Here is a 27,984-nt window from a genome sequence, read left to right on the forward strand (position 1 = left end):
TTGTACCAACTCAGGGCCCTGAGGCTGCTTCATTTGATGAGAAACGGCATGCTTTGTATTTTTACATTTGGGCCCCTGGGGCCCGTGACCTTTGACCTCTGGGGCCAAGATGGGCAAAGGATAAATCTACGGGGTAGGGCCCATAAGTGTGCCACATATGGGCCCTGTGGCCCTTGTAGTTTTAGCGCTAGCCTTGACAGAATGATTTGTTTGATGGAGGAGGAAAAGGAGAAGGAGAAGGAGAAGAAACCATAGAATGGCAATATACCCGTTCATGCTTCGCATGCGGGTATAAAAAGGAACATTTCTGACCAAATTTATGGTCCCCAAGAATTGTCTGGTCAATTATCCTTTTTATGATTGAAAGAAAAACACCACATTTTATAAACTCTTGTGATAAGAACGGGGTCAACAGTGAAATTGGTTTTGAAATAGAAACCAGATTTTGAATCATATAAGAGAGTGAGATTATTGGGATCACTCCATTTTCAACTACACCAACACTCTCGTTTCAGTACCATACCATCTGCACAAGGACATTACTTTGTGAAATTTTTGTAACCAGTTTTAGTTCTGCTGTATTCTGTTCAAGTATCAGTATAGATGTAATCCCAAATCTGAAATGTTTTGAGTATTGGGGTTCACGATCTTTGAGCATTTGCTATTATAACTGTTTACATATTTAGTTGATGTAAACTTATTTGTATTTTCTGTGTTTTGTCATCTTGAATGAGCAACAAACAAGGTAAGAAAATTATATCGATTTCATTGTATTAATTCTAATATTGGGTGGATGACTTAAATTTAGATTAGATCAATACGTGTCGATATTCATAAATATGTCAATTCAACAATTTAAAATGAGTGCTGTAAGTCCAACCATCATAATGTGTGCATCTTTTTACATTTTGTGGTTTAGATATAAAAAATGTTTTAATTAATGCAGCTCCATTTCATATCATGTATTGTACTGTAATTATTTCAACATTGCTCTGTACATTTAGGTTTTTCTATCCGATCCTTTCTTTCTTTCTTTCTTTAGGGGTGGTGCAATAATTATGTGTACCGGGGGGTGAATTCTCAAAATGGTCTGCCAAAATCGCTTGCCCACCCCCTTTGGCCGTGCCAAAAACCTTTGCCCCCCCTTTCGACGTGCCAAAAACCTTTGCCCCCCTTTTGATGTGCCAAAAATCTTTGCCCCCCCTTACACATGCAAGATTTTGGGGAACCTGAATTTAAAACCTTAAATTGTCTTAACATCTAATGCGAGCGCAGCGAACAGGAAATTTTGCATATTTGAACGTGTTCGTAACGTTAGAAACGGTGCCCAAAATATATGTGCCCAAAATTGCTTGCCCCCCCCCCTTTCGACCTGCCAAAATCGCTTGACCCCCTTTTGACCTGCCAACAAATGCTTGCCCCCCTTTTGGCCTGCCAAAAATCTTTGCCCCCCTATAATTCAGCCCCAGGGTACACACAATTATTGCACCACCCTTACCTAGCTGGGGTATTCTAATGCTATCCGATTCTGCTTTCTTCTTCTGGCAACAAAAACTAGGAAATTTCAAAATGCTTCTCCTCCAGGTTACACCCTACAATTACGTATCTTGCACATATGTATCAGCTATATCCAGTGCCCATAAGGTGCAAACAGAATTGGGGTCAAAGGTCATTAAGGGGGCATTTCAAATACCTTCGAAATGCTCCTTCTGCCACATATTACATAGCACAATGACGTCACTTACACATGTGCATCGGCTTTACCCAGTGTCCATAACTTGCACACGGAATTGGGGTCAAAGGTCATTAAAGACCCATTCATGGATCCCAGCGAAAGTGTAAAAATTTAAAATTGTTCATAAATTGCTTAAAAGGGAAGGATAAGTTATTCAAATTCAGGGGTCAGGTCAAAGGTCATACAGAGGTCAAATTTTAGAAATGCTTTTCCTGGACAACTTTAAGGGGGTACGGGCTTAAAACTTGGTGACAACAAACTTAATGATCAAAGGAACATTTGAAACACTTTGCAGGGGTCAGGTCAAAGGTTAACTGGGGTCAAATCTTATAATTTCATTTTCTGGATATCTGTAAGGGGTACGGGGCTCAAACTCAGTGACAACAAATCTCATGACCATGGGGAACATTTTGCAATGGTCAGGTCAAAGGTCATGCAGAGGTCAAATTTATTTTTGAAATGCATTTTCTTGACATCTGTAAGGGGTACGGAGCTCAAACTATGTGACAACAAACTTACTGACCAGGGGAACACTTTGGAACACTGTGCAGGGATCAGGTCAAAGGTTATCTGGGGTCAAATCTTAGAATTATATTTTCAGGACATTTGTAAGGAGTACAAGACTCAAACTCGTGACAACAAACCTCATGACCAGGGGAACATTTTTGGAACATCTTTCAGGGGTCAGATACCTCCAAAATACTAACATGCCCCAGCTAGGTTTGTGGTCTATGACCACCATTTGCCTCTAGTTTTATTAATGTTTCAATCCAATCAAGGGTTACTTGGAAATGTTAAGACCTGCTTCAGGATACTCATTGATTTACTCGATTGTGAGATAACCAATCAAATCATCACCAATACATAATAGATTTATCTAGTTCCAAGATCATGCTTAAGATGGTTTGACATTGTCCACTACTTTTATCGGATATTCTTCTTTCTCATCATTTTAGGGTGTTTTTTCCAAGAACTTTTTCACCAGTTCTATGATTCTTTAAAAGTCTCATAGCTGACAGTAACTTCAATTTCCCACAAAGATATAAGCTTGATAATGAAACCCAAAATGATTAACCATTTTATGATACATAATGCCTTTGTCTCTGCTAAAAAAAATTGGAAAAAGTAATGACTAGAAACTGACTGATTGACTGAATGAATGACCGAATGACTGAATGACTGACTGACTGACTGAATGAATGAATGAATGAATGAATGAATGAATGAATGAATGAATGAATGAATGAATGAATGAATGAATGAATGGATTCGATTCCCCGTCCCACCACCGTGTTGCGCCCTTGGGCAAGGCGCTTTGTCTCGCTTGCCTCACCCCATCCAGGTGCAATGGGAAGCTGTTAGGGGTAGTCACAGTCGTTGTACTGATGGGCCCTGCGCCACTTGTAGGCTGCAAACGTGGTTCCGACATATTCTAATGACGGCGGAATAAATGTAAAGCGCTTTGAGGCTGTTTGCGGCATAAAGCGCTATATAAATATCTACATTTATTGTATTTTTTATTTTTTATAAATGAATGGATAAATGAATAAATGAATAAATGAATAAATGAATAAATGAATAAATGAATAAATGAATAAATGAATAAATGAATAAATGAATAAATGAATAAATGAATAAATGAACGTAGTTATTCATTCATTCATTAAATTCATTTCAGTAACATTGGCAACTGGAATTCCAGAAAGCAAACTTGGAAATCTAGACATTTATTTTATTGAAAACTTACTCCTCTTTGATAGGGGTGTGCATTTATTTTCTGGAATATCTGGAATAGGACAATTTGTAATATCGCTTAATATCGCTTAATATCTATCATAGGTGACGTTTCGTCACCGTGGTACAAAATTCTTCCTGCGCCGATTAAAATATTTTTCAAAATTTATAATAAGCAGTGTACAAATTGACTTGTTATTGCAAAGACGCTAACAAAATTCAAGTAATATAAAGTGTTTAGCTCGTATAGGTATTGCGGTTCCTAAGCTATCATATTATATGAAAAACCCATCTTTTTGGCATATTTGCTTTAAAGATTCCGCTGGATCCAGTTTGCGGTCTTTATTTTACAACACTCTTAATTAAACTGAACTTGACAGGATTATAAGGCATACAGTACAAAATCACACTCGCATTAAAAGCAAACAACTTGATTAAATACAGAGAACTACATGTAAATGAAGTTTTCAAGCTCATAATTATAACAGCAAGGTGGCGAACTTCCCAGCAAAGACACAAACATGTTAAATCGTAAAAAAGGTATAAACGTATTTTGGATTTCCTCCAATATTTTAATTACATTTCAATAACGGGTTATATAAAGGTCATGAACACGTTTTTAAAACGTTTTATTTGTAAAAAAAATACTTCAACAAAATTGTAAATAATTTGTTTGTGAGAATGTTTTCCAGAAAGTCATTTTAGGAAAGTGAACCCTGTACAGAGAATGTATTCTCTTACAAAAATGTCAACACACATCGCTCTCTGTATCAGTTTTGTTGCATATTCAAAATTACTTCCCGTATCAGTTTTGTTTCATTCATCATTCATTCATTAATTCATTTCAGAGTAGCACTAAACAAGCACCATGTTTGCATCAGTGAAATGTTCTATGATTTAATCAGGGGAGGCATAAAATGGCACATTCTTTGGCACATTAGTGTGCACTATTCCGGGGGAGGGTTTGAATTTCGCCAGCGACCTATATGCGTGTACTTTGTACAAAATGTGGGAATAAAATGAGAACATACTGCAGTTACTGTCCGTTTTCCTATACACAATACACAGTGCTCTCACCATTGACGCGTGACCTCTACAAATAGTATATATTAGAAGTATAGGATATTGCCTAGTTAACGTCACTGTGTGAAAAATAACCGGCCAATATTTAAAGTATTCTCTGAAATTCTGGAAAATATAGTTTTCTAACATGTCCTAATTTAGGTGTTTGGAAATATTCGCACTTTTATGTTTTAGGAAGGATATGTAAACGACAGATAACACCAAAAAATATGTACAAAATATTTCCAAACCGTGTTAAGTCAACAACCATTATGTTTCTCATTTTCAAGAATGCTGGTTAACAATAAGCAGACTATTGTCTCATTTCGTGAACAAAGGCCCACATAGTATAGTTACCTTGCGTTTGCTTTGTAATCGGTTACCCAGCTGAAACTATACCAGCTCATTCCAATACCGCACAGGTAAAACAGAAACATGTGTAGTGTGGATTTAACCAGAGAAGATCTGATTTAATCAGTTGAGCTGTTTTCAATGAGCGTTATCTTGGTTTAATAGCTTTTAATGAGGTTTAAGTCCTGCAAAGGTCGTGGTGAATTCTACTGTAGACACGACTGTATGAAACTTGAATAACTTAATAAAAGGAAAACATTTGTATACTTTATAAAATGATTAAAGCAAGTTTGTATTGCCTCATGTTATTGAGGGTTAGGCAAAGTCAAACCTCGGTTTTTGGCACTTAAATCTCATACAACAGTGATTTAAAACTCATACAACAGTGATGAGTAACTTAGGGTACCTAAATCAGTGGCGGCGCCAGGAATCTTTTTTTTTTCCTTGGGGATTGGCTTGCAAAGTGAATTTCAGGAGGGGCAAAGTCAACAAATGTTGGGCAAAATTGCCGCACAAAGTGTAATTTTCATAACTTTGAGTTTTTATGGGGGAGGGGCAGAGTTCTGACTGGGGACATTCCCCCTCCCTCATACCCCCCCCCCCCCGTAACACTGCCCCTGGGTAACTTTCATGCTCACGGGGTCAGCTTCAGGGAATGGGTCATATGGGCACTCAGTTGAGACGTCCTTAAAATGATAGAACCATTTTTCTAGAAGGGGTTTCACAAGAATGAAGAATGTAAATTGGTTACAGCTCTGATGTAGTTACAGCGACGGCATCACATGACGATGACTGCCTTTGTATTTTAGTAGTTTAGTACTGAACTTGAACGGATTAAGGCATACAGTACACAATTACACCCACAATAAAGCAACCATCACTATATAGATTACATATCGAGAACTGGTAATGAAAATTTCAATTATTCATAATTCTAACAGTAACCGAAGAACGTCTTCCTATTTGTTTTAGAAAAGACGATATTTGGTAAATCACTGGCGGAATTTACAAAAGAAGAACTAATTTTGATCTACTCGTAGGACTGAAATAAAAGTAGCAACCTTTATTTTCTGTTAGTAAATGAAGGATATGAATCTTAGCAATGGCGTCAGTTACTAGTACTATTATCTTGCCTTTTTCAGTGCCAGCAAGTGCAATGTACCTCCTATTTTCATGTCATTTTGTGAACAAGTCTAACTGTGGCACTTCCTAAGTGACAATTTTTGTAACTTTTGTAAGAGGCAATTTGTGTAACTTTTGTAAGAGGCATTTTTTTAACTTTTGTAAGAGGCAATTTTGTAACTTTTGTAAGAGGCAATTTTTGTAACTTTTTTAAGAGGCAAGTTTTGTAACTTTTGTAAGAGGCAATTTTTGTAACTTTTGTAAGAGGCAATTTTTGTAACTTTTGTAAGAGGCAAGTTTTGTAACTTATGTAAGAAGTTTGCCCGTGTTTAAAGACTTTAAAGAATCTGCAAGATGATATGAGCGGAACAATGCAGTGAAGGTCATCCAAGGTCAAAAGTCATCTTAAAATTACTTTTAAGTAATTAACACGCCTAATTACCTTTAAGTAAGTAACATGGTAATAGTCATGGTAGTTAAATCAATTTCCATTGTCTAGATTAGAGGATTAATTAATAGTTACACCTTGAAGATTTTTGTGGGTACAGAATGCAAACATTTCATAATGAATGTTTTGGAACAATTTGAGGTTTATTACAACACGATAAAACGAATTTTAAATGTTGGCCCTATTATGACCTTTGACCCCTCGTGGGAAGCATAGGGGGCATAAAAAAGATGGATCCAGTTCCGGTTTTATCCTTTGAGGTGTAAGGATACCAAAAATACATTGGTTCCACTATTATGTAGTAAAGCTATTGAGATGCTAACTCAAAATCACTTAATAACGCCATGTACTAAGGGGGCTGGCATTTTCTTCAGAATGGGGGGGGGGGGGTGTCCCAAATAATTATACTGGGGGTTAGAATTTCTTGGAAAGAAAAAATATGAAGGGGTCATAAACATTGTCATGACCAAAATGTAGGGAGTCGCAAGATGGCCGCAGATAGTTTGTTTATTTTATTCAAAAAGTCTGATTTCAACACAATTTTAGCCGTTTAAGGGAGGGAGGGTGTAAGATGTATCGGTGGTGAAGTGGGGGTTGTCATAAAATTGTTGTTGCCGAAATAGGGGGAGGGGGAACTTCCGAAGAAAATGCCAACCCGCTAATACGTACAACTGAACACCGCTAAATGTGACCGTTACAGTGTAAAATGTGTATGAAGGTCGTATTCATCGGTAACTTAAGCTGGTGCGACATCTTTCTCATTTTTATAGTCAAACACCAATTAATAATCCTACTGTTGAAGTGGATAATAAGCTTCTACCTTAAATGGCTATAGATTTTTTAATAGCGCTGGTCTTTGTTTTGGCTATTAAAATCCTATTCAAGTGGTGGATTACCAGGCAAAGTATTTTGTATAGGTATGTATAACCAACAATTAACAATGAGAGAACTTTCTTAAACCTCGTTGCCTTGGGGATGATTTGAAATGACCGCTATAATTGTTATGACTGTTTGATATTTATTGACAGCAATGTGGAAAAAGAGACACATGTAGAAACGAAAGAAGCTACCATTTTGTTGAAAGAGCAAATTTAACAAACCATAACCCCGCTTCTGGATATCGTTTGAAGTCAAATGATATACAATTTTAAAGCTTATGATGTATATTTTCTAAACACGAAATAAAACAAAATTGACCGGGGGAGGAATTTACGGCTCATTCGCCGTGTCGGGTCACAAATATGTCGCAACCATTTAAATTTGTGGCTAACAACAAAATATGGAAAAAAAAGAGCCAAAGAGCTTTTTAATTCGTCTTATTTCAATCGAAGATGAGCCATCATTGACCGATTTATCTACGCTAAAAATAACTTGGAGAAATCTCGGCGCAGTCAATTAAAAGATAGTCTGACAAGGCCGATGTGTATCAATTGTTGAAATTGTCTTTAGTGCCTGACCCATATACAATTATAATGTCATAGGGTTATCGTAATTTAGATTTGGAATTGATTTAGTCTGTCTCCTTTCGACGAATGATAAATTTGTATATCAGTACTGACTCGGTGATTTAATTAAATGTATAACAGGAATTTGCTTTTCTTATGATTTATTATTGTTTTCATTTTGGACACTATACTTATCCTAATTTTACTGAACAAAAAAAGGAGGTTATAAAAATACTTGCTGTTGTTATTAAATTGTTGGTTTAAATTGCTGCTTTTATAATGTGCTTATAATATATTTATGTCATATATCTTACTGTTAGGTACCCAATCACAGTTGTTTGATGGCATGTAGAGGTGATTTTTAAGCAAAGCTGGCCACTGATGGCGCTATTTATCTTAAAAGGGTATTTCGTGATCCACAGCCTCATCCCCCACTTTTCTCAAAAAAAGTTGAGATTTTTATACCACTGGAAATCTCTGGCTACATAATGTTTATGTACCAATGTTTCTTGCAGATTAATTCGTTTAGCAAAAATATCGTCACATTTGAATTTAATACCAGAACGAAATTACAACCGTGCTCGTACACACATTCATGCATAACTCGTAAACACAAAATCGAAATCAACTGAAATTGGGGGAGTAATCTTTGTTCGTGGATATCTACTGAAAATTTTCATAAAAAGAGGATGCTAGGATCACGAAATCCTCCTTTAAATCGTGTTTGACATTAAAGGAATGTGACCTGATATATTTGGAAAATCAAATTCTTTATATGATATATTTGGAAAATCAAATTCTTTAAAACTCACGTATAACATAAATTGTCACCCCTTCCCAGCATTCACAACAAAGGAACAGGTAAATGTTGTTTGTAAATATGACCAATGGGAATTACTGACATTTATACAGCGCGATATTGGTAGTCTACTCTACAGTGTTTTTATTAATGATAATCACCATGATCATGTAGCATATTGATTTCAAATGAAAGACCGTATTTTTCTTACTTCCATATTGAAATTTATTAGAAGTTCCAACTCGGTGAATTTCGAAGATATTGTCAAAAAAACTGTCAAATTAGTCTCAAACGTGGTATACCACAGTTAAAACTAATTTAACAGTTTTTGATGATTTCTTCGAAAATATACCGATTTGGAACGTCTAATTTTAATATGTTTATGAGAAAAATACGAGCTTTCGCCTGACTCCAAAATCTACATTTTCATGGGATAAAGTGGGGGATGATGCTGGCAATCAGGTTACCCACCTTTAAAACATCATTCTCATAAAAATGAGTAACATATGTAGCAAAGAAATTCCAAACTACTTTTTATCATGAAATGAAATGAATAACGCATATGACTGGGATTTGAAATAAATATAAATAGCGCCCTCAATTTCCACAAAAAAAATATACACAGTTTATAGAATAACACTTACCCCAAAAAGGCAGAAAAGGATGACAAATCTGATAAAGAAAAGAAAATCTATTATATATGTGTAATATTACTGTGATAGTGATTGTTGGTATTATAAATGTCTAAAATTGACAACTATGTTGTTGTTTATTTATTAGAAACATTAATAATATTAATAAGATTACACAGTTCAATGTGCTCAAATCGGTGATTAGATGTCCGACAGACTAGACTAAAGTAAAGAATACAAGATTCAAACCGTATATTTTGTAGGCCTATTATGTGATTCATTTTGCGTTGTATTTTGTGCAATATTCGCACCCCCCCCACCACCCCACTGGTTCCCGTCAGTCGTAGGCCCTAATTCAATTATCTAGCTTGATACTTGATTTTACAAAAGACTTATACGTTCTAAACCACTTTTAAAACTTTTTATGTATAGTCACACGATTTCTTTCAAATACGACGGTGGCAGTTTTCAGTAAATGGGGTATCGACGCCATTTATAATGCGCGTAAAAGGTTTAAAGAATGATATGAGTGATGTAGCTATCAATAGCAATCTCCTGCACGATTTATTATCTTTAATCCTACAACTCGTCTTGAAAATGTTACCACGATTTAATGCTTTATTTTTGTGACCCAGTGAAGCAAAATGAAGATGAAATCGCCAAAAGTGTGTTTTAGAGATAAGCTGATTTCCCATGAATTCTAGTCGTATTTGTCAACGTTTGTATAACCATCAATAGGCTATAATTTAACATGTAGCTTAACTTTCTTATAGTCCATATGTCGATGGCATTTGCGTTACTTTGATGTAAATTTTATGTTATAATGTAAATATTTGAAATAAAAATTCCCTTTAAAGGGAAAGCCAGCTTCAATATAGAGGTCTTGTGATTAGCTTTGGTGGAAGGTATTCTTATGATTTTATTTTTATTCAAGTGATATGATATTAATCTATACCGTATTTGAATTGTGTTTTTGAATTAGGCATTTGTAGCTGAAGGTGACACTTATAATAGGCCTCGTTAGTATTGGTTTTTGTTGTAGGACACAAAATAACGACATTTGACATTTCACTATTATTTAACTTGTTTTATTATGAAACTTGCTTGAAGTACATGTCTGTCAACTGAAGATCATGTCTGAACTCTGAATTAAAGATCCTAGACCTAAACAAAAAGTTTCAGATTGAAACTCATATTTTCTTCAAACTCTTCGAAACATATGCTCTTCTCATTCGTTGAAACGCCACGATATACTTTTTTTTCCTTACAAATCGAATAGCAGTATTTACAGACCTTACCATAAAAGTTCCACAAACTATTTCAAAACATCCACTAGTAGGACTACTGTATTAAAGGTCCGTAACCCGATCGACAGCAACATCCCCCCGATTTTTTTCATTGTTGATGAGGTTTTGGTATCACATAATAGAAACTATTTTTCTCATTACTATCCTGAAATTTGACGCTCCAAGTCGATGTATTTCCGGAGAAATCATGAAACACAGCGGTTTTTACAGGTTACCAGTTGTTCGCATTTTACACGACACGGGAGTTTTGGGTAGTCATAGAATGAAATCGGAATAGATTCGGAAGACTTCACCCCAGTACCAATTCGTCCGCAAAAATACATCAAATAGGCCCCCTAATGTCAAACTATAGATGGCGCTATAATGAAATAAAACAAAAAACAAAAATAAAGAAATACATAAGAGGCGAAATAAATAAGGAAACATGACTTATATTGTCAAGCATGATACGAGGAATATGAAAAAAATTATGAGAGCACCTCCACCCATTAAAAAATTAGTTAAAAAATAAAACAAAGAAAAATCATAAATATGTGAAAATGTGGATCACATAGCTAAAAATAAAGAAATAATTAATCGAAGTAAATACAGCATGGGCTATCTTGTCAAGAATGATAATGAGCGCAGTGATATGTAATGTTTTTAAGATTAATCAGTATGAATAGAGGGTTTAAAAGTGTACAGGGGCGAGCCGGTTTTCAGTGCCAAGGCGAACACTTCCTGTTTCCACCGGGACATGCGCTCGGCCGTTGTTTCGGGATGCCTGACCAGAATGCAATTCACGCGTACCAGTGTATCGGCTTGCTAATATGCTAATTATTCACATTATGCTGAAATTGTTCCCGTTTTCTCACATAGATTGATAAAGGGGACAATAGTTGACATTGTATGTAAGTTTGAAGAGAATCCATATCCTAAACCGATAGGGTTACCCCCCTTTAATATTATGTACACAAAATTGACTTTTCACCACATTGTTCTCATTTTGCTTAAGGGATCGGGTGGCAACGTTTGCACCTTTTTTGTGGAGCATGAGAGCACATCAGACACATAAAAGTATATCCTGAATACGAGGAATGTCTTTCTGATATCAAATATTTTTGATGTTTTGAAATTACTAGCGGTTACCCGTCTTTGGTTGTCACCGTCTTTCGCGATTACTGTTGCGGTACTGATATTTGTCATGACATCCAAATGCTTAACCTTACCAGACTTGCACCTGCATTGCTGAAAATTCACCCAATGTTTTTCTTAACCATCTGTCTCTAAGAGACAGGGAATTGTCAAAAGTCTCAGCGAAAATCTTCAAAAGTCACCCATTTGGGCTACCAAACCACGGGTTTGGCAACCCTGATTAATTTGACCTTCAACACAAAAGCATCAAACACTTGAACTAATTCAATACACAAACACTCTACTATTAACAATAGGATCTCCTTAAAAAAGTCACCATTTGAACACTGAATACATGCTAATTAAGACAAATAAGTTGAATAAACGATATATGTTAATTGTTTCTACTGTGTAATGGTATATGAGTGACCCAATATCAGACCAGACAAAGGATCTGCGGGTGTTCATGTTATACAACAACCCAATAGGTGAATAGTTGGGGGTTGAATTAGACCGAAAGTCCGTTTCAGTGCTTTTTAAACTAATTAACTGAATTTGACCCCCTTAACGTAAAAAAATCAACGTTTTATTGAAGTGCGCACGATCATGTTCTTCGCATCGCAACAGTTTGTTTTCCGAAATAATGTAAACCGTAAAACTTTTTAGCCTCACCAATTCGCCAAACTCAGAAATGTATTACAGATACAAAAAATACAAATTTTATGGCAGATTATTAACAATTTATATTTTTGACATTTAACAGTCCTGGAAGTAAACTTTATAAATCTTTAGGTCCTCGTATTCAGAATTTAATTTGGTGTATCTGAGGTGCTCTCAGGTCCCACAAAAATGTGTAAACGTTGCTATCCCATTACTTAACCGGGTCACAATATGTATACTCAATGCAACATAAACGATGAGGACAACCACATTGTATATAATGGCGCATCTGCCAAATTAATAATGACGCAATTGCCCTCATTTTTGATTCTGGAGATTGAAAATTGAGCTATTTGAATTTCATGGAAAATAGTAATACTATTAGCATTGTTATTTTGTTAGTCTATTGCAACTGACTATTAATAAGAAAACAATTACATATATAATTTCACATTATCTAGAACTTCAATGATACCATAGTATGCTTAACAGGAAGCTAGTTCCACAAATTATTGAAACATTATAGAAAATAAACACGCTACTTTTTAACTATTTAACATCACGCATTTCGTTACAATTTTGCTTAAGCTTATAAAGACTCATCTTAATAGCACCTTGCTCTTGAATCTCAAACATGCTCAGCAACCTAAACAAAGTCCTGCGACCTCAGTATGTCTGTACATTTACAAAATAACCATTGCTTGCGTAGGGTATTAAAACTCATACTCCATAACTTGAGGTCAAATTTGAGCTTTGTTTGTTCATATGGAGGTTAATGAGCTACGCCATTGGAAATGCGACCATTACTCATCATGCTTGCTATAATGTACCTAATGAATGATCGTCTTTCAATTGGCGATTCCATTTGAAATCCACATTCCCCCTGTGGAAGATTTAGCCAAAACATTCATAGAGGGAGATAGAAAAGACAAAATGAGTAACTTCCAAATACTCTCTCCAGTTTTGGAAGATTAGGTAAAGACATATATAGTCCCAACTGAGGGAGGATGGAAAATGATTAACCCTAGCCAATTCCACTTGTAAAATCTACTCCCTCTTTTAGATTTAGATTTAGAAAAAATCTTCCACAGGATACGGCAGATTTAAAATGGAATAGCCCATTTACATTATAATTCTTATACCTATATAGCAACAGGGTGAAGCATATGCACTCTCAGAACTTTGGAAAAAAATTGGACGGGCAGAAAACAGTTGGTTTAAAAACGCCCAACAATGGTTAAGATTCTTGAAGTTGGGCAAAATACAGTTTAATACATGGATAGTCACACCTGACAATATGGTATTTACACATGTTGGGTGAATTCAGAGTTCAAAATTACCAATGTTGGTTAAAAGTATACCAACCTTGGTAAAGAACATTCTTTTCCCGCCAATAAAGTTGGGCAAAGTATGGGTTTGCCCAATCTTGGTCACGTGGTGTTGCTTTGCGAACTGTGATTGGTCATTTGGGTTAGACAGAAATGCATTGCAGACAACAAGATGGCCGATGACTGACTTGCTGCAAAGCTTGTGGATTGGAGTCTTCAAGATATATTGCAGACGTTTGAAGGTATGAAATTATATTATAAATTCTATTACCCCCACGACCCATTATTCAAAATCGCGCACTGTGATTTGTTCAAACGCGTCACGTGAAAGACCATTAATTAGCAACAAAGTGGCCAGGGCAACGAGCTTTATGTTCTTCTCGCACCACAGCGCACAGTAAAGCGCGATGCAGTATTTTAGCGTCGTTACGCATTCTACACAAAGCATTACGCTTGGTCACGCGTTCTGCAATACTCGCTATCACTTACGCTTTGGCTACGCGTAGGCGCTCCACCTTCAAGTAAACAACTTGAAAAGATTGGGCAAAAAATGTGATATTTTCTCTTTAAATCGCACTATTTCATGGTAATAGAATAGAAATAAAGCGTGCAGCATTATCCTTTACACGCAAATAATGTGTCCTCGGCAGTAAAACGTTCAAATAATGGGTTCGGCTGCGCCTCACCCATTATTTACGTTTTTACTGCCTCGGACACATTAATTTTGTGTAAAGGATAATGCATTACCCTTTATTTCTTAAGTATATATCATTTTATCGGGTATAACACATAGTTTAGGTGTGTGCGCGGCCGAGACTGCGATCAAGACTATCAATAGCTCAATAGCTCTTGGGATAAATTTACAACAGCGAAATGAAAATCGTCGATTTGACTGTAGAAACCAAAGGTGGGCCTCCCCCTGGTCATTTTGGATGACCGGCCCCGGGTAAGGTGCTGGGGCTAAACATTTTATCACTAAAAAGACTGCAAAGGATGGATCTACGATTAACTCGTTTGGGCGTAAACACGTTTTTTTTATGACGGACAAAAAAATTTTGGGCGGTTGGTACAACCCCTTGGTAGTTCTAGGGTTAAGCACAAATAAACAAACAAATAAATAAATAAATAAATGATTAATAAATGAATAATATGATTAAAGCTGCTTTATTGTTAAAATACAGCCTGTCTCAAAAAATTGTGCAAGTAAAAAGCGCCCTCTATGGCAATTAGCGTTGTGACATGATGCTTATATCAACGGCAAGGGCGTAGTCTTAGCTTACAAATACCGTTTATTCTGTTCAATTTGCTTGTTTTAATCTTGTAAAATGTGCCACTTTAACTAGGGAAGATCAAGAGGACTGTACATGTAAATCAATGATAGCATTAAGTTTATCAAGACTTCCTTCGTGAAATCAAAAGAACGCATCAATTATACAAAAAAAAAATAGTTTTTACTGTTTTTACTGTTTTATCATGATACAGGTATTATATGATTCTCTTTTTCCACTTAAAACAGAATAAAAGAGAAATATATATTTCACATTTTGCTATAAAATTAAATACATGTGCATGTCAAAGATTTATCATGGTAAATACTGTTTTTTTTGTCACTCAAGGTATGTTAAAAGACAAACAATATTGCATACTTATAGGTTAATGAGCGCGTATTACATATTGGGAGAGAAATTAGACAAAATAATGCATGCGCGCTGATGTTGATGCGTACGTGTTTACCGACAAACGAGGACACACGCAAGATTTTTCACCCTAAACTGTGGACCTACTTCCAACCGAGGACTGCCCTCGGTCTCAAACTGCTACAAAAGACCTCAAATGCATGCTAGATGCTTTAAACGCTATTTGCCTGAAACCGAGGACCACACGTATAAAAACTACCGTCCGCAGGGCGATGGCTAAAATTCCGTTTCGTATTATACACACAAAAAATCCGCCATTTTAGTCCACGGTTAGGCGATGAAAACATCATACACACGTCCTCGGTTAGATAGCAAAACACAATGTCCACGTTTGGAGGCAAACACAGACATGTGTGGGTCTTATGCACGAGCCACGAAGGGGAGTGCATTAGACGCATCAACATCAGCTATCATTGAATTACATGTGCATATCTCGAGATTAAAACAAGCAGATTGAACGGAACAAACGGTATTTGAGAGCTAAGACTTCGCCCTTGTCGTTGATTTAACATCATGTCACAACGGTATTTTCTAACTGCCATAGAGGGGGCTATTCACTTGCACAATTTTTTTGAGACAGGCTGTATAATTTCCATGCATTCACATGTTTGGTTATGTCTTAAAATTCTCTAAATTTAAAGTCCACGCGGTGACAGATATCTACAACAGTCGAGTGCAACGCCTGGTCTAAAAAACACAATTTCCATAAATGTATCGTTATAATGACTTGCCATACAAACACGGCTAGACGTACGTGACGTGGGTACCGGTTACAATAATCTCGATAAAATCACAGGGAGAATATTGCGTGACTTCTCTTTCTCATCTCTTATGTAATAGAAAACACGATAATGATGCTGTTGTAACGGTAAGCATGGTTTACAAACCTGAAACCTCTGTATAGATAGGCGGGCACACTCTTAGAGTAAAAAAAAATAGCTTCCATGCAATGTGTAAACTATAGCGCCGCTCCGCACGTCCAAGGCGCGCTAGTTTTTCATAAGAAAGTGTTTTGTGTTTTACTACCCGTCCGACGGACACCGTGGAATGTTGTTACTGTGAACTGCCGCTGATATAAGGAAACATTGCCAAATTTGTGATAGTCATATTTTTCCGTGTGGCTGTCACAATTATCCTTTATTTTGGGCCATTTCAGCGTTAAAATTGCATATTTGCCCGCGTTCCGCGCACATACGTCCCGTTAAAGTCCTTTTAATAGCGGGAGAGCAGGACGACTTTCCAATTTGCCCAACTCGGAAATATTGTCCGGTACATCGCTAATAACTATAGGTATGATAGACAATAAGGCAGCACTGATACAAGTTCTCAAAACCACGGTTAGACAGGAAATGTTTACTTTCAAGCAGGGCATGATAGTATGCTTCGACTATATTTGTGACACGATCTGCTCCATGGGGGCCAAAGGAGGCATTTTTGAAAATTGAGTTACTATAATTATTATTACCTTGTAGTAACATTAGGCTATCATATACTGAAAACACTGAAGGTCTAGCATACTTGGTTCTAAAGTTATGAGGTTTTGTGATGTGTATTTTCTTAAGTGTTTGATTGTGTTTTACTTCATATTTTTGCCTTTATCTTAGTTTCAAATTTGCCGCCTTTGGCCCCATGGATCAGATCGTGTCAGGTTTATAAATACGTATTTATAAATACGCACGTGACCACCTCGGCGCTGCCATAACAGCGTACGCGCGGTGCTGCCATAACAGCGTGTGGACACTAAGTCTCGAAGTGGCCTTCTACATAGCGAGTGGTCTTCCTGTACGTTTGAATGCAAAGGCGGTACACAACGCGAGACTGTGCAGCAAAATTGTCTATTTTGTTCAACTTTTGATTATATTGTAAACGTTTCCGTCGATAAATGTTTTTCCCCATCGCCAAATATTTCAAAATGCTGTTTTTGATATGATACCATTACAAATTTCGGAATCCCCCCCCCCCTGTGTAATAATTGTGTTAATTTTGTTATCTGAAGAGTTCCTATCCTTTTCAATGGCATGAGGATTTGGTCACGCTTGATGGTCTTGGTATCAGGATTGACATTTTAAAGGGGTCAGTCCAGGGGCCATCACCCCTTATTTTGTGCTCCGACCTCTTCAAATTACATGATTAGTACAGGGAAGTATATCTGAGCCCCTACATTGGCTATTTTCGAACCCTTATTATTTGAAGGCCAGCGCCACCCCTGCTTGATGTCGTGCCCATTGGTCATGGCCGGGTATTTTGAAATGTTAAAAATTATGTCCGCTTTCAAAGTAAAAGAAATCATTTGCATGTAATAACAAATAACATGCTACATTTATTATACTTGTTAGGGCTGAATTAATGAGATCCCATTATCTTGTCGTATAAAGTAAACAAATACACCAGAAACTGTCACAACAACTTTTACGTAACTTATCAACTAATTGTATCACGTAATTATCCTGAAATTATTCAAACATACATATCGAAGGGCTAATGCGAGAAAGTCATATCTGCAATAGCGGCCCTATACATTATTTGATTAAATTGCTGCATTCTATTCTTCACACATTTAATATATGACACCTGGCAGCCATTGCAGGTGGGGTCTTCTTGCGCAAATCCCGTCATATTTGAACTAGCTTTCACTTCAATGAGTACGCGCCAAATTGTGTTAAAATCAACTATTTGCAAAAGATGCTTCAATTGTAAGAAATGGGAAATGGGCTATTCTAGTTGAAATAAATACGCCCAATGGAATATGCACCATATTCTCCCACACAGGGAGTGTGAATTTCAAACGGAGTTACCTAAATGGGTGGCTCCACTTGAAATCCACACCCTCTGTTTGGGAGATTAAGGTCACCTCTTCCAAAGGGGGTGTATGAATTTTTATTGGAATTTCCCAATATATATCGATTTTCTGCGTGTTGGTTCAGCCCGATATGAGATGTGTGTGGTTATGATTTTAGGCTACAGAAATCATCAAATTCTTAACAACTTACCATCCAAAACATTAAAAGGTTAGAGATTCATTTTCATTGCTCAGTTTAGGGAAAATAGGTCAAACTTAACCGCCAATAAACAATGCTCCAATTACCACACTATGGCTTAGAATCAAAATGGACTTGTATCGATTTGGATTGCGCTCAGGGGATCGTGCCTTAGGGGTACAATTTAATGGCTTTCTGAAATTTTGCCATGAATTTTACGGTTCACAACTGTTAACTCCCAGAAACTCAAATCAATATTTCTTTTGAAATAAAAAGTAGTAAAGAATGTAAAGAATGTTAAATAATAATACCGTCATTTCTGTCAGTTGAAGGTGTTGCCTTTATGGGTTAACGGTATAAAGCACATCTATAGTCTTTAGGACCCGTCATACATTAAGTATTTTCTTACCTAGTATTAGTTCAGTGATTGTTGAGATCTTGATATTTTTAGAAAATATCTCAAGACTTGGACTTTTTATGTAGAAGCCTGTAGCTAGCACACGAAACATTAAAATTGATCATGCATTTTTATATCCGTATCACTTTCCGCTGTAGATAGCAGATGTAGTGACTTATAATTATCATCAGTATTGTTGAATAATGTATTCATTTATTCATATCCGCGGTAGATATAGCAATAATTGGGCCTATAATATGTATTTATCAACAGTAGATAGCAATTTATGACATCCAGGAGTAGATAACTTTTGTATATAATAATATATTGCTATCAGCAGTAGATAGCAATTATAATTATATATTGGTATTAGCGGTAGATAGGAATTGTAATTACATATTGCTATCAGCAGTACCCAACAAACACAAAACGTTTTCGACATCATTCGCAAAAGGTTATAAAAGGTTGTCAGAAAACGTTTAAATGTCGGGTTATATAAAGGGTATATTAAGAGTATAAAACGTTTTCATAACCTTAAAAAACATTTTTGATAATCTACTGCTCAGAAAACAAAAATGTTTTACAGAAAACGTTTAAATGTCGGGTTATATTAAAGGTATAAAAACGTTTTAATAACATTCCAAAAACATTCTTGAAAACTTAATACAAAACATTCTAAACCGAATGTTATTTTGGGGTTGAAAAAATATTTTGCGAAAAATGTTTGCCCAAAATATTTTCAATAACGTTTTAAGAACGTTTTCATAACCTTTATATAACCCGACATTTAAATGTTATTAAAAGGTTTTGAAAAAAACATTTTCAGAACATTTCTGTGTTTGCTGGGTTCAAACATTTTAACAAAATGTTATTTAAATATTGACACAATATTTGGCAAAAATTTTTGTAAAAATAGTTTACAATAACATTCTTTGAAAACATTTAAAAATATTTTTGTAATGTGTTTTTCATACAAAACGTTTTAAAACGTTATCATGACCTTTATATAACCCGACATTTTAATGTTATTAAAACGTTTTTACCTAAACCAAAAGCCAAAATATAACTTATTTAAAACGTTTTAAAAACGTTTTTGTGTTTGCTGGGTAGATAGCAATTAAACTTACATATTGCTATCCTCGGTAGATAGCAATTATTGTAATAATATATTGCTATCAGCGGTAGATATCAATTATAATTACATATTGCTATTAGCGGTAGATAGATATTGTAATATTGCTATCAGCGGTGGATAGCATTATTGTAAATTATATTGCTATCAGCGGTAGATAGCAATTGTAATTATATATTGCTATCAACAGTAGATAGCAATATTGCTATCAGCAGTAGATAGCAATTGTCATAATATAATGATGTCGGTAGTAGATTAGCAATTGATTATAAGGGATCGCTATCAGCAGTAGATAGCAATGTTAAAAATTTTTGCTGCTATCAGTAATAAACCATTGTAGAGAAAGTCTGTTTATCATGTTTATTGCAAGCAAAAAAGAGTTATATATGATAATTACGTATGTCTCTACTAAGTTATGTTATAATACATGAACAGAAGTATGTGATTTTGGGTTATAACATTCCTCCTAAATATCAGGCTTGCATTTCGTTCTCTACTGAATTAGCAAAACTCGTGATGTTGTACGCCTGGGGACAGAATGCCTCATTTCCCACATTTAAGTTAATTTACTGTTATCTAAATTGTTTCTTATCATATATAAGACCAATTTCCATATCAGAAGCGTAGCGTTGATCTGCATGCATTTTGCCAATTATATGACTTTTCAAACAAACAAACAACATTGGTAATTTTGAACTCTGAATTCACCCAACCTGTGTAAATGACATATTGACAGGTTTGACCATCCATGTATTTTGCCCAACTTCAAGAATCTTAACCATTGTTGGGCGTTCTTTAACCAACTGTTTTCTGCCCATCCATTTTTTATCCAATGTTCTGAGAGTGTATGTCGTGCCCATGGGTCACGCGCGTAAGCCAAGTATTTTGAAATGTTAAAGATTGTGTCCGCTTTCAAAGTAAAAGAAAGCATTTGCATGTAATAACAAATAACATGCTACATATATTATACTTGTTAGGGCTGAATTAATGAGATCCCATTATCTTGTCGTATAAAGTAAACAAATACACCAGAAACTGTCACAAGCAACTTTTACGTAACTTATCAACTAATTGATAAACAGAGATTTTAAACAGTTCTCTCAACAAATATTTGACTTACTTGATATTTCATCCCACATCCATGGGATTTTATCAGAAAGTAAGGTAGAGCGGTAAACACCTAGTCATGGGACCCACGGGGTAACCCGGGGTCACACGACGTGATGATCGGCTTGTAGACGCTGGGTAGCACGTGTCTCCCTTTGTCCTGGTTGAGATCGGGGTTCAAGGCTGCTTGCTATATAGTCTTAAATGTAAAAGAGTGAAAATTCACTCTTTTAGAGTGAATTTTCACTCTTACAAAGAGTGACTCTAGGGACCAGTCCTTGAAGAGTGAAAATCACTCTTGTAAAGAGTGAAAATATTTCACTCTCAAAAGAGTGCTTTCTCATTCTTAAAAAGACTGAACCCACTCTCAAAAGAGTGGAAATGAAGTGACTCTCGTTCCAAAAAAGTGGTAATTCACTCTTAATTGAGTGAAAACTAATCAATCTTTTTAGAGTTTTTTCTCGAATAGGAGCCAATTTTACTCGATAAGAGTGAAAATCAGTTCACTCTTGACAGGGAGTGAAAATGTCACTCTTTTACATTTAGAGAGTAGTAGGCTTCTTTGATGCCTATTATTGTATCACGTACCCCGCAAACACAAAACGTTTTCGATATCATTCGCAAAAGGTTATAAAAGGTTGTCAGAAAACGTTTAAATGTCGGGTTATATAAAGGGTATATTAAGAGTATAAAACGTTTTCATAACCTTAAAAAACATTTTTTAATAATCTACTGCTCAGCAAACAAAAATGTTTTACAGAAAATGGGAAATGGGCTATTTTAGTTGAAATAAATACGCCCAATGGAATATGCACCATATTCTCCCACACAGGGAGTGTGAATTTCAAACGGAGATACCTAAATGGGTGGCTCCACTTGAAATCCACACCCTCTGTTTGGGAGATTAAGGTCACCTCTTTCAAAGGGGGTGTATGAATTTTTATTGGAATGTCCCAAATAAATGTATATCGATTTTCTGCGTGTTGGTTCAGCGCGATATGAGATGTGTGTGGTTATGATTTCAGGCTACAGAAATCATCAAATTATTAACAGTTTACCCTCCAAAACATAAAAAGGTTATAGATTCATTTTTTTTGCTCAGTTTAGGCGGGAAAATAGGTCAAACTTAACCGCCAATAAACAATGCTCCAATTACCACACTATGGCTTAGAATCAAAATGGACTTGTATCGATTTGGATTGCGCTCAGGGGATCGTGCCTTAGGTGTACAATTTAATGGTTTTCTGAAATGTTGCCATGAATTTTACGGTTCACAAATAGCAAAGGTTAGCTCCCAGAAGCTCAAATCAATATTTCTCTTGAAGTAAAAAGTAGTAAAGAATGTAAAGAATGTTGAATAATAATACCGTCAATTCTGTCTGCCGAAGGTAAATGTTGCCTTTATGGGTTAACGTATAAAGCACATCTATATCTTATGACCCGTCATACATCAAGTACTTTCTTACCTAGTATTACATGTATTAGTTCAGTGGTTTTTGAGATAGCTCTTGATATTTTTAGAAAATATCTCAAGACTTGGACTTTTTATGTTGAAGCCTGTGGCTATCAGCATGATCAGGCGAAACATTAAAATTGAGCTTGCATTTTTATATCCGTATCACTTTCCGCTGTAGATAGCAGATGTAGTGACTTATAATTATCATCAGTATTGTTGAATAATGTATTCATTTATTCATGTCCTCGGTAGATATAGCAATAATTGGGCCTATAATATGTATTTATCAACAGTAGATAGCAATTTATGACATCCAGGAGTAGACGTGTAATAATATTTTGCTATCAGCAGTAGATAGCAATTATAATCACATATTGCTATCAGCGGTAGATAGCCCTTGTAATTGTATATTGCTATCAGCAGTAGATAGCAATTATAATCACATATTGCTATCAGCGGTAGATAGCCCTTGTAATTGTATATTGCTATCAGCAGTAGATAGCAATTATAATTACATATTACTATCAGCAGTAGATATTAATTGTAATTATAATTATATTGCTATCAGTGGTGGATAGCATTATTGTAAATTATATTGCTATCAGCAGTAGATAGCAATTACAATTATATATTGCTATCAGCAGTAGATAGCAATTGTCATAATATAATGATGTCGGTAGTAGATTAGCCATTAATTATAAGGGGTAGCTATCAGCAGTAGATATAATAACTATAGCAGTTTATTTTTAAATTTTTGCTATCAGCAATAAACTATTGTAGAGAAAGTGTGTTTATCATGGGTTTTTTTGCAAGCAAGAGCGGAGTTGAAAGAGTAATTTATATGTTTCTACCAAGTTGTGTAATAAAACATGAACAGAATTAGGGCCTATGTGATTTTGGTAAAATTTATAACATTCCACCTAAAATCAGGCTTGCGTTTCGTTCTCTACTGAACTAGCAACACTCGTGATGTTGTACGACTGGGGACAGAATGCCTCATTTCCCGCATCTAATTTAATTTACTGATATCTAGATTGTTTCTTATCATATATTAGACCAATTTCCATATCAGAAGCGTAGCGTTGATCTGCATGCACTTTGCCAATGATATGACTTTTCAAACAAACAATAATGTTTGATATCAAATGATTCTGAACCACCGAATTTTATAAACACATGTTCAATCCCACCTGAAAGGGTTAAAAATACTGATAGCAACTTGTTAAACCCATGATCGTGAATAGCACTGATTCGTGTATGCTTATTATTAAACAGCACGGGATCCTAATAATGCAAGAAAGTGTGATGAACTCAAAATTCCAATATAATGAAAGCAACTTGCAATTGTACTTGCCGCATTGCACTATGGGAAGTGGCGGTGTCATCATTTTTACTGCACTTCTCTATCATTGCATGCAAGATATCCGCGGCTCCCGAAACGTACCATCCCGCTCGCTACGGACAAGCCACGCTACCAGATCAAAGAGTGGAACTACTAATTTGATTGTTCGGAAACACACACGGACTATACTCATGCAGCTCCAGTATGATTTGTCGCCACGGCTCTGAGTGCTGACAAGTACCATTGACAACATTATTTAATATCATTCCAACATCTTGACTTAATAAATTGGGCTTTTATGAAATATGTCAACGTAACAAAGTGTTGTGGGCAGTAAATGCAATTTTGTCTGTCACAAAAACGCCTCTTGGAGACTGTAGAGTACGGTTATTCAATCTATGTTGCGTGAAAATACGTTTTTTTACACAAAACCTGTCATTGCATTTTGTGCTTCAAGCGGAGTAGAACGATGCGCTGGAAGAAAGGATATAAATTCACCCAGGGTTCGTGATGTTGCATTTTTGAGCGCTGTATGGAACTTTATGTCTAAAACAAAGGTAGGTTTGAGGCATTTTTAAAAGCTTTGAAAGTGAATATTAATTCTATTTTACATTTTATGAACCATCTACATGTATAAATATAGCATGTGTGTGACTTGTTTAAAGCCATAATGTACAATCTCTTTAAACGAATTTAGTTAATTTTGTTCAAGCATGATGTTTGAGCATATTTTTAACGTTTACACAAAGTCACTTGAATCAGCCTAATTTGATGTGTTTGTAGCATTGCAGCGCAATTCAATGATGTATTAATGTCCCAATTAAAACATTTAAATCGCCATAGAGCGTAGACTTCTCCGTAGTCCACTTGCCAATTATTGTGTATACTCTGGCTATTACATTTAAGCTTAAAACTCTGATTTAATTAATGAGTGCACAATTGATAGATTTTCACAACTGATCTTTTCAGTCACCGTACGCCCTCTGTTTGTTAGCTTCCCAAGTGGACTACTGACTTTGGATTGAGAGTTAGGCCAATTTCTGGCCTAACTAAAATTGGGCATGATGTAATGCATCTTTAAAAATGAATCTGGCTTGTGATTGGTCACCCAGATCTCGTTATTGTTTAAATCCTCCCGACGCGTACTGGTACCATTATAACTATACATGGTACACAACTATCTAGGGAATGCGGCGCTTTTGTGCTGGTGGATGAACGTATGCATCTAGCGCGTATTGTACCACCATGCTTAGTCTTGTGGTTAGATGTTATTGATAAACAAGTATGATTGACAGTGTGTGAGTCCCGGGGTAAAGTTCTGCTTAAAAGTGAAAGTCCATAGTCGTTTTTTCGGATAATAAACTGGCAGATTCTAAAATTAGAATTGTTCAGTATTGAAGTGTCATTATAATTATGCCATTATGATATGTTGCATTCAATAATATAAGCATACGTAGGGCCTATACCTTTCTTTTACTGTCACAAATATAATTATATAGCCTAAACTTTTTCATAACCATTTTATACTAGTATTTTGATGTACTAAATATCAGTATAATTTCGAGTTCAACTGAATGCGTTCATCATGATTAATAACATTTTTATTAATCAAAAATCGACTATGGCATAGTCTACATAGAGCGCATCATTTTTAAGTGACCAAGATGAAAAATCAGCGATTTTAGCCACTAAGCCAACCCCCCCCCCTGCACACACACACACACCCCCCACACACATATAACTCTGAAAGTCCCACTGAGCCCCCTGCAGGAACATATCCTGGACACGCCAGTGATAATGTTATTTCTTTTTTTTTTGTTCGCAAAATCAGTAGTAAACTTTACAGAAATATTGGTATATTGGTTTTAATAAGCCTTCTAGCAGAACTAGGACTATATTTATGTATCTAAACGCGTCGTCAATGTAAAATTCATTCCAACAGTTTTTCAAAATTGTAGGTTTCTGAATGTTTTACCTAGCATGTGAACTGTTAACTGCATTCCACTTCACTAGCTATTTAAGTTGGGGGTAAAGTTTGCTATCAAATTGTGAATTCAACATGAAGTTTTATAAAACAAAAGTTTTACTATACACACGCTGTCTATTCAGATTGATTTAGTATTGAGGTGTAGAAAAAAGCCGTATACAAAATTATTGGTATCCATCAATTTCCAGTACTTATTAAAATGCAACATGGGATCTATACTTGCTCTAAATTTCAGAAAATACAGCTCTATTTTTTTTTATTAAAGAACATTTATCATATTTTGCCATATAAAACGTAGCTAAATCCGAATCTTTATAGTTAGTTATAACTAGCAATTAAAGTCGAATTTTAATAATTGGTCAATTTCAAAATAAGGGTCAAAACAATCGTTTTTATGGTGTTTTTCGTATGCTGTGACAATCAAGTCCAAAAACTTGTACAAATACTAATAAAATTATGCATTCTTACTTTTGAAAAACACATTTTCTAATCTTTTCCATAACCAATTATCAAAAATAACATAAAAATATTAAAGTTGTGAACACTTGGCCTATACTCAAGATTGTCAATGCTTAGACTTGTGACAAGCTTAAGAATTCTGTGACTACAAGTACAATTGTAATAAAACGTGCAAAATTGCATGTTTTTGGTACATTATCCGTTAAATTGTAAAATTATTACAATTTGTTTTATTGACAGTGAGAAATATCTAAAGAATTAAAATTAAGCCATGTTTCACTTGACAAAACGGTGTACTTTGTTTTTTAAATGTAAAGCAAGTACGGTTACTTTTGAAAAATTACTTACTTACAATTTTTTTACAGCGTATCTAAAACATGTCATACATAAAAAGTTAACAGCCTGAGACGCAACGATTTTATTGAAATCCCAGCGAGTAAAAATATATATTTAAAACTTAAAAAGCATGTTATAAGGTTTTGGTTTTAGTAAACTCATTCGAATAACATTTAATTGTCGGGTTTCATAATGGTCATGAAAACGTTTTTACACCACAAAAAACATTTTCAAAATGTTATTTTCCATCAGTTTGAAAAAGAAAAAAAAACCAGAGTTGTCGTGTCGAAAGCTCACGTAAGTGAATAAAAAAGTTGTGTGTATCGGTTTAAAATTCTACCAATTTGTCAAATGTTATTGTAATATTATATTTCTATTAGCAGTAGATAGCAACTGTAAAAATATATATTGCTATCAGTATATAGCTATTGTAATATTAATATCAGCAGTAACAATTGCAATAATATAATTACTATCAGCCGTAGATAGCAATTGTAATATTATATTTCTATTAGTAGTAGATAGCAACTGTAAAAATATATATTGCTATCAGTATATAGCTATTGTAATATTAATTTCAGCAGTAACAATTGCAATAATATAATTACTATCAGCAGTAGATAGCAATTGTAATATTATATTGCTATTAGCAGTAGATAGCAATTGTAATAATATATTGCTATCAGCAGTAGATAGCAATTGTAATAATATACAGCTATCAGCAGTAGAAAACCATTCATACGATTTTAATTGATAACTCCGACTGACACAGTCCAATTGACCCTGTTATCTGTCAAATTATGTTATTTAGTTAAGACAAAGCAGAGGAGTCTACGTGATTGAGTACGGTGATCTACAATCTACAATGAGTACTCGTTGTTTGCATAGTCATTGAAAAATGGAGTAGTGCAGCGGAGAATCGGGTCTTGTGTGACATGATGTCGCTAGCTCGAACATCATGCACTGTTATAAATATATGCAAATTTACAGATAAATATAAGGCCGTTTTTAAAACAATTTTTACATAGAGATATCATGGTATGTTTTACCCTATACCATACGCAGCTTGCTTGTATTCATTTCAACTGACTTAATGACAGGACTGTGCATATCTCTTTAATTTCTTGATTTCATATTTTCATTATACAGGTTATATGACAATTTCTTTTTCAAAATGGTGACAATGGAACAGAAGAACTCAATTTAATTATGAAAATACTTCAGAAACTATAAAGTTTTACTTCCCTGTAGAGGATATAGACAATAATTATACGCACACGGAACAAAATGTGTTGTGTAACACGCATGTGTTTACATGTTATCTACTTCCGATATTAGGAAAGACGCCAGGGCAGAT

General features: G+C 35.3%; 1 protein-coding gene across 1 annotated transcript in view; it reads left to right on the forward strand.

The window, feature by feature from the left end:
* Positions 1-23,914: 23,914 nt before the first annotated feature.
* The window catches only part of LOC140146535 (prostaglandin E2 receptor EP3 subtype-like), a 269,890-nt gene continuing 265,820 nt past the window's right edge, over positions 23,915-27,984 (forward strand). Inside the window, exon 1 of the mRNA XM_072168414.1 lies at positions 23,915-24,402. The gene's annotated coding sequence lies outside the window, so the exon portion shown is untranslated. The remainder of the gene's footprint in view (positions 24,403-27,984) is intronic.

Source organism: Amphiura filiformis, chromosome 2 (genome assembly GCF_039555335.1).
Source record: "Amphiura filiformis chromosome 2, Afil_fr2py, whole genome shotgun sequence".
In the NCBI taxonomy this organism is placed as follows: domain Eukaryota; kingdom Metazoa; phylum Echinodermata; class Ophiuroidea; order Amphilepidida; family Amphiuridae; genus Amphiura; species Amphiura filiformis.